This window comes from Dermacentor silvarum, chromosome 10, assembly GCF_013339745.2.
Source record: "Dermacentor silvarum isolate Dsil-2018 chromosome 10, BIME_Dsil_1.4, whole genome shotgun sequence".
Taxonomy (NCBI): domain Eukaryota; kingdom Metazoa; phylum Arthropoda; class Arachnida; order Ixodida; family Ixodidae; genus Dermacentor; species Dermacentor silvarum.
In genome coordinates this window covers 44,321,969-44,334,184 of record NC_051163.1, presented here as the reverse complement: position 1 = coordinate 44,334,184, position 12,216 = coordinate 44,321,969, and positions in this window count along the sequence as shown.

Here is a 12,216-nt window from a genome sequence, read left to right as displayed (position 1 = left end):
GGGGAGTGGCAACCGTGACGTACGTTGTGGTTGGAGTCGGAGTAGTAGGAGCAGACGAGGTCTCGTCAGCGGGAGCCATGGTGGAAAGCTGGACGGTGCGGCCGCTGCGGAGCTCCGTGGCGAGGACGGGGAACGGCACGCTCCACCAAAATGTTACGCGAACGAAGGATTGAGTACTGGAGACTATTTACAAAATATATTTACACAGGATAGCTGCAGCGCTGGCCAGTTCAGCCGACAGCTCGAGAGCAAAGCGCAATTCGTCTTCTTCGTCTGGGCGCCCGCGCGCATCGTCCATAAGAAACACGCAATATGCATGTATCAATATGGAGGAGGGAAAAGAATAACGTGTGGAACCGGGATAGGTTCTACGAAAGATTCCCCAAAAGGAGTCATTAGCTGTTATTGTGACTGGCTCACTGTCATTACGCACAGCACTTACAGCCTCGTCAAATTAAAGAATTCTGCGAACGTTTTGTTCAATGGTTCGCTCGTAGTTACGGCAAGTATACTTGCTTTCGGTACCGGAACATCGTGGTTTGCACTTGAATGAAATGGCTGATTCACTCGCACGAGCATCACTTAATGGCGCTGTCACATCGGTTTTGCCGACATCAGCTTATATCACCGCGGCTATAGGTACATAAATTCCTGTATATCGCAAAATTCCGCGAAATCTATTTTAATATCGTGTTCTGAATTCCATCTTTGTTTCCCGTGGAATAATAATTGGTTTTCTTCAAGGCAATTGGACGTTTCCATTACAAATTCAGATGCCGTATACCGCCTCTAACTTTTTACTTACACAGGTATGGTCTCGCTGTGTCCCCTCTATGTTATTTTGCAATGAATCCGAATCCATTGAGCATTTTCTCCTCTCGTGCAACCAATTTTAAGAGAAACAAAACTCTTAGAAATTTAATTTCGAAAACTTGGCCAATTACTAACCTCACCAACCGTTCTCCCCCTCGGGGCGACGTCACTGGGACGCAGCCACAGGGATGCTTTTCTTGCAGTTTACAATTTCATTAGATATACAAAAAGTGTACCTTGCTGAATTTCTAGAATTATGAATTATTCCAAATATTTCACTCCTTTGTGACAAAATTATTTTATCTCAAAATTGTTAATAGTATTTTTCTAATGGCTGCTATGCAGAATTATTTATTAAATTTCTAATAAACATAATAGACACCGCCTGCTTCTTGGCCACTCCCCTGTAGTGGGTATGAGCCAAAGTTTGGGAGACAAGACAAGACAAGACAAGACATATCCTTAGTCCGACTGCGGGCTGGAGAGCACGAGGCACTTGACACGCCCAGTACCACCGAATAAAACTGCAAGAAGTTTGTGCGCGCGAGCATTTGGTTCTTCCAGAGTGCAGCGCCCACAGTTTCAATTTCCTTGAAAAGGGGCGCCGATGACAGAAACATTCGGACGAACATCCAAAACGTCGATGAAGACGAGTTGCGAGTAGGCAACCACACTAAAAATGCATGGCCTTCGTCTTAATTAATGCAATCTTTTGGTCAGCTTAGATTCGTAGAATGATGCCCTGTATTTACTTGCCGTCCAAACGTTGTGAATTGGCTTAGAACTGAGGTTGGTCCAGATATGCGTAAACATGCCACACACACACACACACACACACACACACACATATATATATATATATATATATATATATATATATATATATATATATATATATATATCTGTCAGAGAAATAGTTGAATAGTTCAAAGAATAGGCCCAAGTAGGAAATTTAGCAGGACTTTGCTGACGTGCCGGCCCTCTTGATGAAGGCCAGATTCCGGCCGGCAAGTCAGTTAAGTCCTGTTATTTTTCCTACGAGCTTCTATTCTTTGACATTTGATTTTGACTATGGCCCGGCCAGACTTGTGCTGTCAGGTTCGAGCTGAGCAGCGCGGTTTTCCAGCGCAAGCGGAGGCTGGCGGTGGAAGAGACGGTGGGAACGGCACTGCCCGACTTGGTAAGTCCTGACACTCCCATAACATGTGATTAAGTGTGGCAATTTGGCCCCACGATGTGCATCTGTTTCTAGTGTACATGTCTGGATACATGGCGTCCATGAGTCGGGGGTTTGTGTAAGAATCCGTGTGTAATTGTCTAGCGTACTGCTTAGAGCACTGAACGGGCCCATTTTTTCAGCCCGTTCCCGGACCGGGCCCGTTTTTACGTTGGGATGCCCACCCAAGCCCGACCAAAAGTTTTATGGCGAGACCCAGGCCCGGCCTAGGCGCGGAAATAATTTACGTTACCCGCCCGGCCCGGCCCGCCACCCCTTTACCTTAGGCCCGAACCCGGCCCGGGACCGAAAAAGATCACCGACCGGCATTTAAAACAAATGTCGCAGATTCGCCCGAAAGGCGAGGCATCGATTGCGATAGCAAAGTAGTAGAGAGCTATTCGGAGTAGGGATAGTAGTTTTATCGGCTGCATAAATTTGGACACATTTGCACTAACTGAATTAACAAGCGTGGTGTGAGCGCGCACAAGCAAACATGAATAGATCACACTGAATGACCACAGACGACTGTCAAAACGCTGGCAGCAAGCGCAGCCGCCGCAGCGGGCGAATTGTTCGCTCGGTCAATCGCTGCAACGGAAACTGAGCGGCGAATGCACAGCGTATACAAAGGTCAGAGCCGTGTGGAGATAAGAAGGTGCGGGCGACCGCCAGCGCCGGTAAAAGTGCAGAGGAGTTGTGCAGAGTCTCGAGAAGCTGCCCCCCCCCCCTCCCTCCAGCGCTGCCTTCCCACTTTCTTGCTTTCGCGTGGGAGATTGAGTGGCCAGTTCCCCTTGCGCCCGGTTGCAAGATAAGCATTTGGTGAAGCAGCACAGCGTCGCCCCGCCTCCCTCCCTCCCTCCCATACCCTCACGGCCTTTCGCGCGACGGTCGCGTTTGCTTTCCGCCGTGCGTTCGCTCTCCGTGATAGCGCGCGCCCCCCGGGCGCTTTCACTCGCGCATACGGCGCGCGGCGACGATTTTATCGCCCTCGGACTTTATACGGAACCTCACGGCGACGGCGACGACGACGCCGACAGCAGAAATCCGGTTGAACTTCCATGGTGCAGCGCAATGCACTGCTGCTAGGCGGCCGGTTGAGAACATGCGTGCAATCATGGATGGACGCTTCTTCTTCTTTCTGGGGTTTTACGTGCCAAAACCAGTTCTGATTATGAGGCACGCCGTAGTGGGGGGCTCCGGATTAATTTTGACCACCAGGGGTTCTTTAACGTGCACTACAACGCAAGCACACGGGCGTTTTTGCATTTTGCCTCCATCGAAATGCGGCCGCCGCGGCCGGGATTTGATCCCGCGATCTCGTGCTCAGCAGCGCAACGCCTTAGCTGACATGGATGAACGCAGAGCCATCTTTCAGCCGCTTGACGAATTATTGTATTTTACCAGTCATCGTTTTACCAATTCGCCTTTGAAGAATCAGCAAGTCGCGAACGCGCTTCCACCGTGCTGAAACATTACATTGATTAGGTAAGGAATACAATGGCGTCCTTTGGTTTGAAGTGATTTCGGTCTTTCTGGACATTTACATTCTGTTCAAACAGCGCAAAATACGACGGAAGAAGAAAAGAGCAAGTACACAGGAGTAGCACTGCTAGCTTCCAGCTGCGCCGCGGGGGCAACAGGTTTTTCAGAGTCGAGACGCGCGAGGATAACTCGCAGCACGTTCCATGCACACCACCAGAAAGTCCAAGCCCGGCCCGGGCCCACGTCAAAATACCCGAGCCCGCCCCGGGCCCGGGTCAAAAAGCACATGCTGTGCCCGAGCCCGGCCCGAGCACGTGAAAAACTGTCCTACCCGGCGCAGCCCGCCCCGCGGGCCGCGCTGGGCTGGGGCTTTCGGGTAAGTCCGAGCCCGTGCAGTGCTCTAATACTGATTGCGTCCTGTCTAACCTAGCGTGAGGGAATGGGTATACGCGTCTTTGTAACTGGCAGTGTGTCGTGATGTCGTGGAACCTAGTCATACGATCCTCCCACGCCCAGACGTTTGCAGGACCCCGCGGGGGCTCTTCCTCCGATGATGCTCGGTGACTGAGGCCTCGAGCAACGCGGTGAGCTGCTTCGTTGGGGGCGCTTAATCCAGTGTGTGCCGATATCCATAGCAAATGCCTTCGGTTATCGAAGTCAGCTTCTGCCTGGTGTATGGGAGGTCGCTGGAGTATGTGATACGCTTCTTGCGAGATGCGCCCATTTGCAAAATTGCGAATTGCCGTTTGCGAATCGCAGATCACGTATGTAGCTTTGGTTTGTGTGAGGGCCAGTACTGGCCTGCCTGAACGAGTTTCCACGCAACGCATAAAATTTTGGGGTATGTGCACTCAGAAATTTCGCGGCGTATTCTGAGACCCCTGATTACAGCAAACCTTCTGGGCTCGCTGCAAGATATTGGCTTTAATCAGGACAATCGGATCTGTGAGTTGCAGAGACTATATCCGAGTGAGCATAACTGGAAATATTCTTTCGGTCCATGGAATATCATTTAGGGAGGCCTGCACATAGCATGGCACGCGCCCTCGCGCTCGCACCGCCATTGCCTATGTACCATGAGTGAGCGAGGCCTTGGCACATGTTCTGAAATCTGATGAAGTCAATGTAGCCCTGCTGTCCGTCCGCTAGCTGCAGCATGAACTGGTACATGTGAAGTTGCAAAAGAAGGAGAGGTTTCCAAGCGTTTCCAGATCATGCGGGCGCTCGTTCGACGCTACAGCCTCGTTTCGTTTTCGCCACACTATGCACGGCTTTGATTGAATATTGGGGAGTTTTTCGTTAACTTTGATTGCTTGCACCAGTTTTATAGGTGATAAGCTTGCACCAGTTTTATTTGCAACGATACATCTGAAGTCGTATTGATGTCTAGGAAATCTCCTGGGCAGGGGCGTTCCGCCTGGAGAGCCCATTTCAAACCTGATGAATTACATTTGGAAACCTTTCTCCACAGCGGCGTTAGCAACATTCCTGTCGGGCTATTGCCCTCCGGTAATGGCTTTATCAGATTGAATAACCACATTAAAAACATGAAAAGCAATTCATGAGCAATATTATGTTGTGGCTGCTCACTACCAGAGTATCACCGATGTCCGGCAGTTCTGTCGCGGTGGAATAGTGTGCCGGTCGCCAGACCAGGCAGTGCGTTGCGGATCTACTGAAGTGCTCATCATTTTCCTTTGTCCCGTTGAGTTCTATATACCACCACAGCTTGCATGCACCAAGGGACTCAAGCGTAGAGTTGAATCTCAACTAACCGCACATGAAGCCCTGGAGCAGCTCGCCATGGCCGGAGTTGTAGCAGTTTACCGCTGTAATCGCATCGTGAAAAATATTAGGATCCCCCCTGAGTCGGGGATTGGGACTTTTGCTGATACATCGCGGCCATCAGAAATTAAAGCATGGCCTCTTGTCTTTAGGGGTTGAACCTCTTGCTTCACGTCCCCTACAATGCTGTTATTGCTGGAGATTCGGTCATAGTGCAGGTGGGTGCAAATATGGATTGCGGTGTAGCACATGTGGAGATGACCTCTGTAATACCAACTGCATTGTAGCGATGCAGAACTATTGATAGTACAATCGATGGTATCGATAGTACTATTGATATTATACCACCATTTCTATCAATTGTGCTATCGATAGTATAACATCAACCATGCTAACTTGGTTCCCCTAGTGCGTGGTAAATGGTGGCGGCGGTAACTGTGACAGGACTCTTCGTTATCGCGGTCTACCCGTCACCGAGCTCTGCAGATGTACCCTACGTACAGTTGCTGGTGGATAAATTGTTAGTGTCGCAAATGTCCTTGTTGTGCTGGCCACAGCGGCCCGAGACGCACCGTTTGGCGCGCCTGCTTCTGAGCTGAATTCGAGTGGAATTATTACTTCAGCACCTATGACTTGCTGGGTTTCAAGGTGAGCACTTGAACTAAATCGAAACTGCCTAGACATAAAAGCAACGAACGAGCACGTTGTCCTTGACACAGCAGTTGCGCAATATAATTTTTCCGCAGTACACCACTCCAGCACTCTAAACAAGTCTGCTCACTAATGTACAGTACATACGTGTATACAAGGACATTGCTTGCTGGACTGAAGCGATGGTATTAACGCGATAGCGTTAAGAGCCCCGTGTCGCAGAAGATACGGCGTCCCCGTGGATTCCGGCGTTAATGGCGGAGAAAATCACCCAGAACCACTCCGAACTACCAGGCCCTCCGGCCATCAGGTGCAAGGTGTTAGTTCAGGAGAAAATCATCCCGAACCACCCCGACCGCGCAGGCCCTCCACATGGTGCAAGATGTTAGTGAACAAAAATTGGATTTCTCACAGTGAAATTCGGCAGAAAAATGGTACAGTACGACTTAACCACAACCTACATACGTGTGATGGCGTCGGACTGTAATTTGAATTTACGGGAAAACATAATCCTGCTACGAGGAAACTCAAACAGAAAAAAAACTCCTTCCCAGCAATGCATTTCTGCTTAAAAGTGAAGCCGACTTTAAGGGGAACAGTTTAAGCTTGGTCTTTGTAAGCTGGCTTTCCAACGTTATGTGTTGCAGTGAAGCCTACTCAAAGAAAAATGCGATGCGAACGGGGACCGACAGCGCTATCGCGTTCTCCTCTTAAAGGGATACGGACACAAAAAATGTCGCAGTTTCGCCCGAAAGGCGAAGCACCAATTGCGATAAGAAATTGGTAGAGAGCTATTCGGAGTAGGGATAGTAGAGTAGTTTTATCGGCTGCATAAACTTGGACACATTCGCTTTCTAACTGAATTGACAAGCGTGGTGTCATCGCGCACAAGCAAACATGAATAGATCACACTGAATGACCGCAGACAACGACTGTCAAAACGCTGGCGCAGCCGTTGCAGCGGGCGAAGAATCGTGCGGTCTATCGCTTCAACGGAAACTGAGCGGCGAATGGACAGCGCATAAAGGTCAGAGCCTTGTGGAGACGCGGCCGGGCTCGACTGGCTCGCGCACTCGCTGGAGACACGGCCGGGCTCGACTGGCGCGCGCGCTCGCTCGCTTCTTAAGAAGCGAGTGCGCGCGCCAGTCGAGCCCGGCCGTGGTGGAGATAAAAGAGACGGTGCGGGCGGCGCTCGCTCGCTTCTTTAGAAGCGAGTGCGCGTGCCAGTCGAGCCCGGCCGTGGTGGAGATAAAGAGACGGTGCGCGCGACGGCCACCACAGCCAGTGCAAGCGTATTTGTCGGCAGAGTAGAAGCTTGCCCCCCACCGTCCCTCCCGCGCTGCCTCCTCGCTTTTTTTTATTGCGTTAGCAATTATATGGACACTTCAACCGGATTTCTGCCGTCGGCGTCGCCGTCGCCGTCGTCGTCGCCGTGAGGTTCCGTATAGATAAAATCTTCGCGCGCCGTATGCCCCAGCGGAAGCGTGCGGGGACGCGCGCTATCACGGAGAGCGAACGCACTCAATCTCCCACGCGCAAGCAAGGAAGCGGAAAGCCAGCGCCGGAGGGAGCAAGGGGGGGGGGGGCACTTCTCTGCCAACAACCGCGCTCGTCGCTCGCCCGCACCGTCTCTTATGTCCACACGGCTCTGAACTTTATGCGCCGTGCATTCGCCGCTCAGTTTCCGTTGAAGCGATAGACCGCACTGTACCTTCCGCCGCTGCGGCGTATGCTTGCTGCCAGCGTTTTGACAGTCGTTGTCTGCAGTCATTCAGTGTGATCTATTCATGTTTGTTTGTGCGCGCTCACACCACGCTTGTTCATTCAGTTAGTAATAGTCGGGTCACATTTTCCAACGCACGCTACACATGCAATGCTGCCCAGATCGGCAGTGCAGCACTACAGGTGTGTCCCTTCGCACGCGCTGCCCACGGTATAAGCGCTTCTCATCAACACCACCGTTTCACACGCGCCTTCTCGTGGTCATCGAGTCTCTCTTCATGTCGGTCTACTTACGCCGCAGCACACCTGCTTACTTAATTAGCTCATGTTTACTACAATTCATATTGCTACCAAAGCCGCTCACCTTACTTCGTATGACATTGCTGTGTTGCTATCGCATTCATTGCTTCGCCCTTAGGGAGAAACTGTGACATTTTTAATATATAGGGGCTCTAGGGCAACGCTGTGCTACGGCACCAACTGCTTATCTTGCAACCCAGCGCAAGGAGAACTGGCAGCAACGCAATCTCCCACGCGAAAGCAAAAAAAAAAATGTCACAGTTTCGCCCTAAGGGCGAAGCAATGAATGCGATAGCAACACAGCAATGTCATACGAAGTAAGGTGAGCGGCTTTGGTAGCAATATGAATTGTAGTAAACATGAGCTGATTAAGTAAGCAGGTGTGCTGCGGCGTAAGTAGACCGACATGAAGAGAGACTCGATGACCACGAGAAGGCGCGTGTGAAACGGTGGTGTTGATGAGAAGCGCTTATACCGTGGGCAGCACGTGCGAAGGGACACACCTGTAGTGCTGCACTGCCGATCTGGGCAGCATTGCATGTGTAGCGTGCGTTGGAAAATGTGACCCGACTATTACTAACTGAATGAACAAGCGTGGTGTGAGCGCGCACAAACAAACATGAATAGATCACACTGAATGACGGCAGACAACGACTGTCAAAACGCTGGCAGCAAGCCCATACGCTGCAGCGGGCGAAGGTACGTGCGGTCTATCGCTTCAACAGAAACTGAGCGGCGAATGCACGGTGCATAAAGGTCAGAGCCGTGTGGAGATAAGAGACGGTGCGGTCGAGCGACGAGCGCGGTTGTTGGCAGAGTAGCCTCCATAGTCTCCATAGTCTGTACATGGGTACGTTTATGTAGGTCAGTTACATACAGAGGATTATGATCAACTGGTATTAACATATGGGCGAGAAACTTTGGTGTGAACAAAGAAGCTCGCAAACAAGTTAAGGACCACGCAAAGAGCTATGGAGCGATAAATATTAGGCCTAACGTCAAGAGATACGAAGAGCGTGGCGTGGAGGAGGGACCAACCGGGGATAGCGGATATTCTTGATGACGTTAAGAGAAATACATGGAGCTAGGCAGGCGATGTAATGCGTAGGGCAGATAGCTGGCGGACCATTAGAGTTACAGAATAAGTACCAAGGGAAACGAAGCGCAGTCGCGGATAGCAGAAAATTAAGTGGGGTGAAATTAGTAAATTGGCAGACGCATGTTGGGAATCACCTAGCGCAAGACAGGGCTAACTGGTGATCGCTGGGAGAGATCTTCGCCCTGCAGTGGCTGATGATGATGACTATGATAACTACGACTCACTAATGCCCTTCACAGAAAAATATGGCCAATGGCGCGCACAAATTGAAACTTCCATAGAAGAACGAAGACCGCTTCTGGCCATGCGGGCCACTGCATGGCCACGTGCGCGCTGGAATTTTAATCAGAAGGCAAAAGAAACTTCGGCGTCCGCAACACAAGACTTCTTAAACACCTGACACGATTGCCTTTGCTATTGCTGCCTTTTGTCTCAATGTGATGATCCCTCGTTTCAGCTTTCCAATTCGCTCGTCTGAAGCATCGTGAAACCGGAGAAATGGCGACGCGCTTGAAGAAAATAGCTTGTACGCTGTGACGCGAACAAAGTGCAATCTCCGAGGTCACGCATAGCAGCACCAGCCTGCGCGCGCCGCCGTGAGATAAAGTGCGATGGCGATAACGATCCGCTGCCTATGCGCAGATACGGTGGTGAGAACGACCAGTGGTCGATGGTGCATTCAATGAAAAAAAAAAAAAAAACAGGATCCTGGCTGAGATTTGATCCCGTGACTACGTGCTTAGGCGCCCAACCCCATAATCAGTAAGCAACCACGGTGGGTCGACTCAGGAGTTTGAACTTCGGCGCCGAATGTGTGTTCTACCCCGCGGCAAGCAATATCTTCGGCCCGCAATGACCGGGTATTTTATTGCTATAGCAATTGTATGACACTCCAAGCGCATTTTTTCCGTCGCCGTCGTCGTCTTGACTATGACTTTTACTATCATCTTTTAGTGTTTCAGTGGTTTTTGAGTGTTGTTTGAGTTTTTCATGAGTGATGCTCATGACTGTGACTTCTACCATCACTTATTGTTTCGTTATCTTATTACCCCCATCCGAACCTATTTCAGTGTTTTTGTAATGTTAATGTTTTTTGCTGAGTCATTGTCATTTTAGGCGGCTGTTTCGTGGCCTACATGACACGCATGTCATCACCCATCATTTATGTTCGTCCTACACTATTCTCATAGTACGCCAATTTTGGTACCCACCAATTAATGAAACGACCATGAGAGCACCAAGACGTAGGCAGCTGTTTCATGACCTACATGACACACATGTCATTATATTCCTGTCAGTGACCTATCATTCCTGTTCGTCATAAACTCTTATCATAGTATGCGAATTGTGGTAAATACCAAGTTAACCAAACAACCATTAGAGCACCAAGACAGTAGGTGGTTAGATAGATAGATAGATAGATAGATAGATAGATAGATAGATAGATAGATAGATAGATAGATAGATAGATAGATAGATAGATAGATAGATAGATAGATACTCTCAAAGTCGGCAAATGTTCGCCTCGAAATGCATCGCATTTAAAACCCATCTAGGTTCTGGAGATTGATTAGTCCTGCATCTTCTGTACCTTCTTCGTTAATTCTTGATAACCAATCTTGATCTCATCCTGAAAATGGATTTCGGAAATGGACACCACGCTAAACGCAAACAAATAGCGGAGTCAGACTGCGCAACGCTATTTCAGTTTTGCGCGTAGCGTGCGACCGCTATTTTTTCGAATATAGCGGAGACGCTAAAGGCTCGCTGAGTTTTTCACGCTGCAAACATGGCGGCAACCGCGAAATTGATGGCTGCCTGCTTCGCAGAAATCGTCTCGTCCTGCTGCCTTGTAGGACTCGCTGATTTACAAATCAATGGTGTTGCTGGTTTTCGCTCCGGGTATTCTGGCTTCGGTAACGGCCTACGGTCGATAAGACAGCGTTGTTTTCGCTGTCGATGCTAGGTTAAGCACACTCCACATGCACAGCGAAAGCGTAACTCTGCCTGTAAACACTCGTCAGACTGAGGCTAGAAATCGTAAAATTATTGTTGCCTAATTTATTTTAATAATAGTTGTTTAGGCGCTTCAATTGATTTGAACTTACTAACAGCGTCCGATACGTCTCAAAGTTGGTACTGAATAATTTCCGTGCCCGAGCACTTGACCATGCAGGCTCTTTTCAAGGCTTGGCGTGGATCCAGACGGCTAGTTTGGTTGTCGAGCTGCTCACATTGCTGTTTTGACTACTCGCAGCTAGATGGCGCGGCGAAGTTTTGCGCTTAGTGGAGCATTGTTGTCTTCCGTTATACTAAAACTCTATCGAACAGCGTTCCGCAAACATTTAGCACGCGTAACACGCTAACGATAACGCAAAGATTTTCCGGTATACTAAAACTCTCTCGTATTGCGCGCGGCAGAAGTCCTTTTCACGGCGTTGTCAATTGTTATGTCGTCGACGGCGGCCCGGGCCTGCGGCGAAGCAGCCGCCTTAAAACAAGGGGGATAGCGCCGCAGGCCGGCGGCCGACGATATGGAAGGATCATGATGATGATGATGATGATGATGATGATGATGATGACCTTATCATTTTTGGCGCATACCCACTCACGGGGATCGGCCAAAAGTCGGGCAGATTTTATATGTGTGCTAAGTGCATGAATAAATTTAGCAAATGTCTAATTTTGGTAAATAATGAAGGACAAGTGAACAGTCGAAGAACTACTCGTGCAATGCGCGTTTAATCATCGGGACCACGTGATCGCGACACGTGAATAAATCGGCAAGCCACAAGGTGACGCCACCAGCGATTGGTCACTGCCGCTCTGGGGCGTTCCAGTTGGCGGATGCATAGGCGGTATCACAGTCATCATCAGTGTTCTCGACGACGAAGAACGCTCGCGCCACGCGCCAGTCCGTGCTGCCGTTCTTTCGACAGTCTGGTATTCTTCAACGGTATGACATCGATTTTATACTTTTAGTTCACCGTTGTTTCGCCGTTTCTTGAGTCTTTATAGCGCGGTGAGTTTCTCAGTAACTCAGGCCAGCTTCAGAATTGTTTCGCGCCATGAAATCTTCACCCCTTGGCCGGAATCTCATAGCCGTCAGACGGGGCCCCGTCCGGTGATGATCGAAGCACTGCCG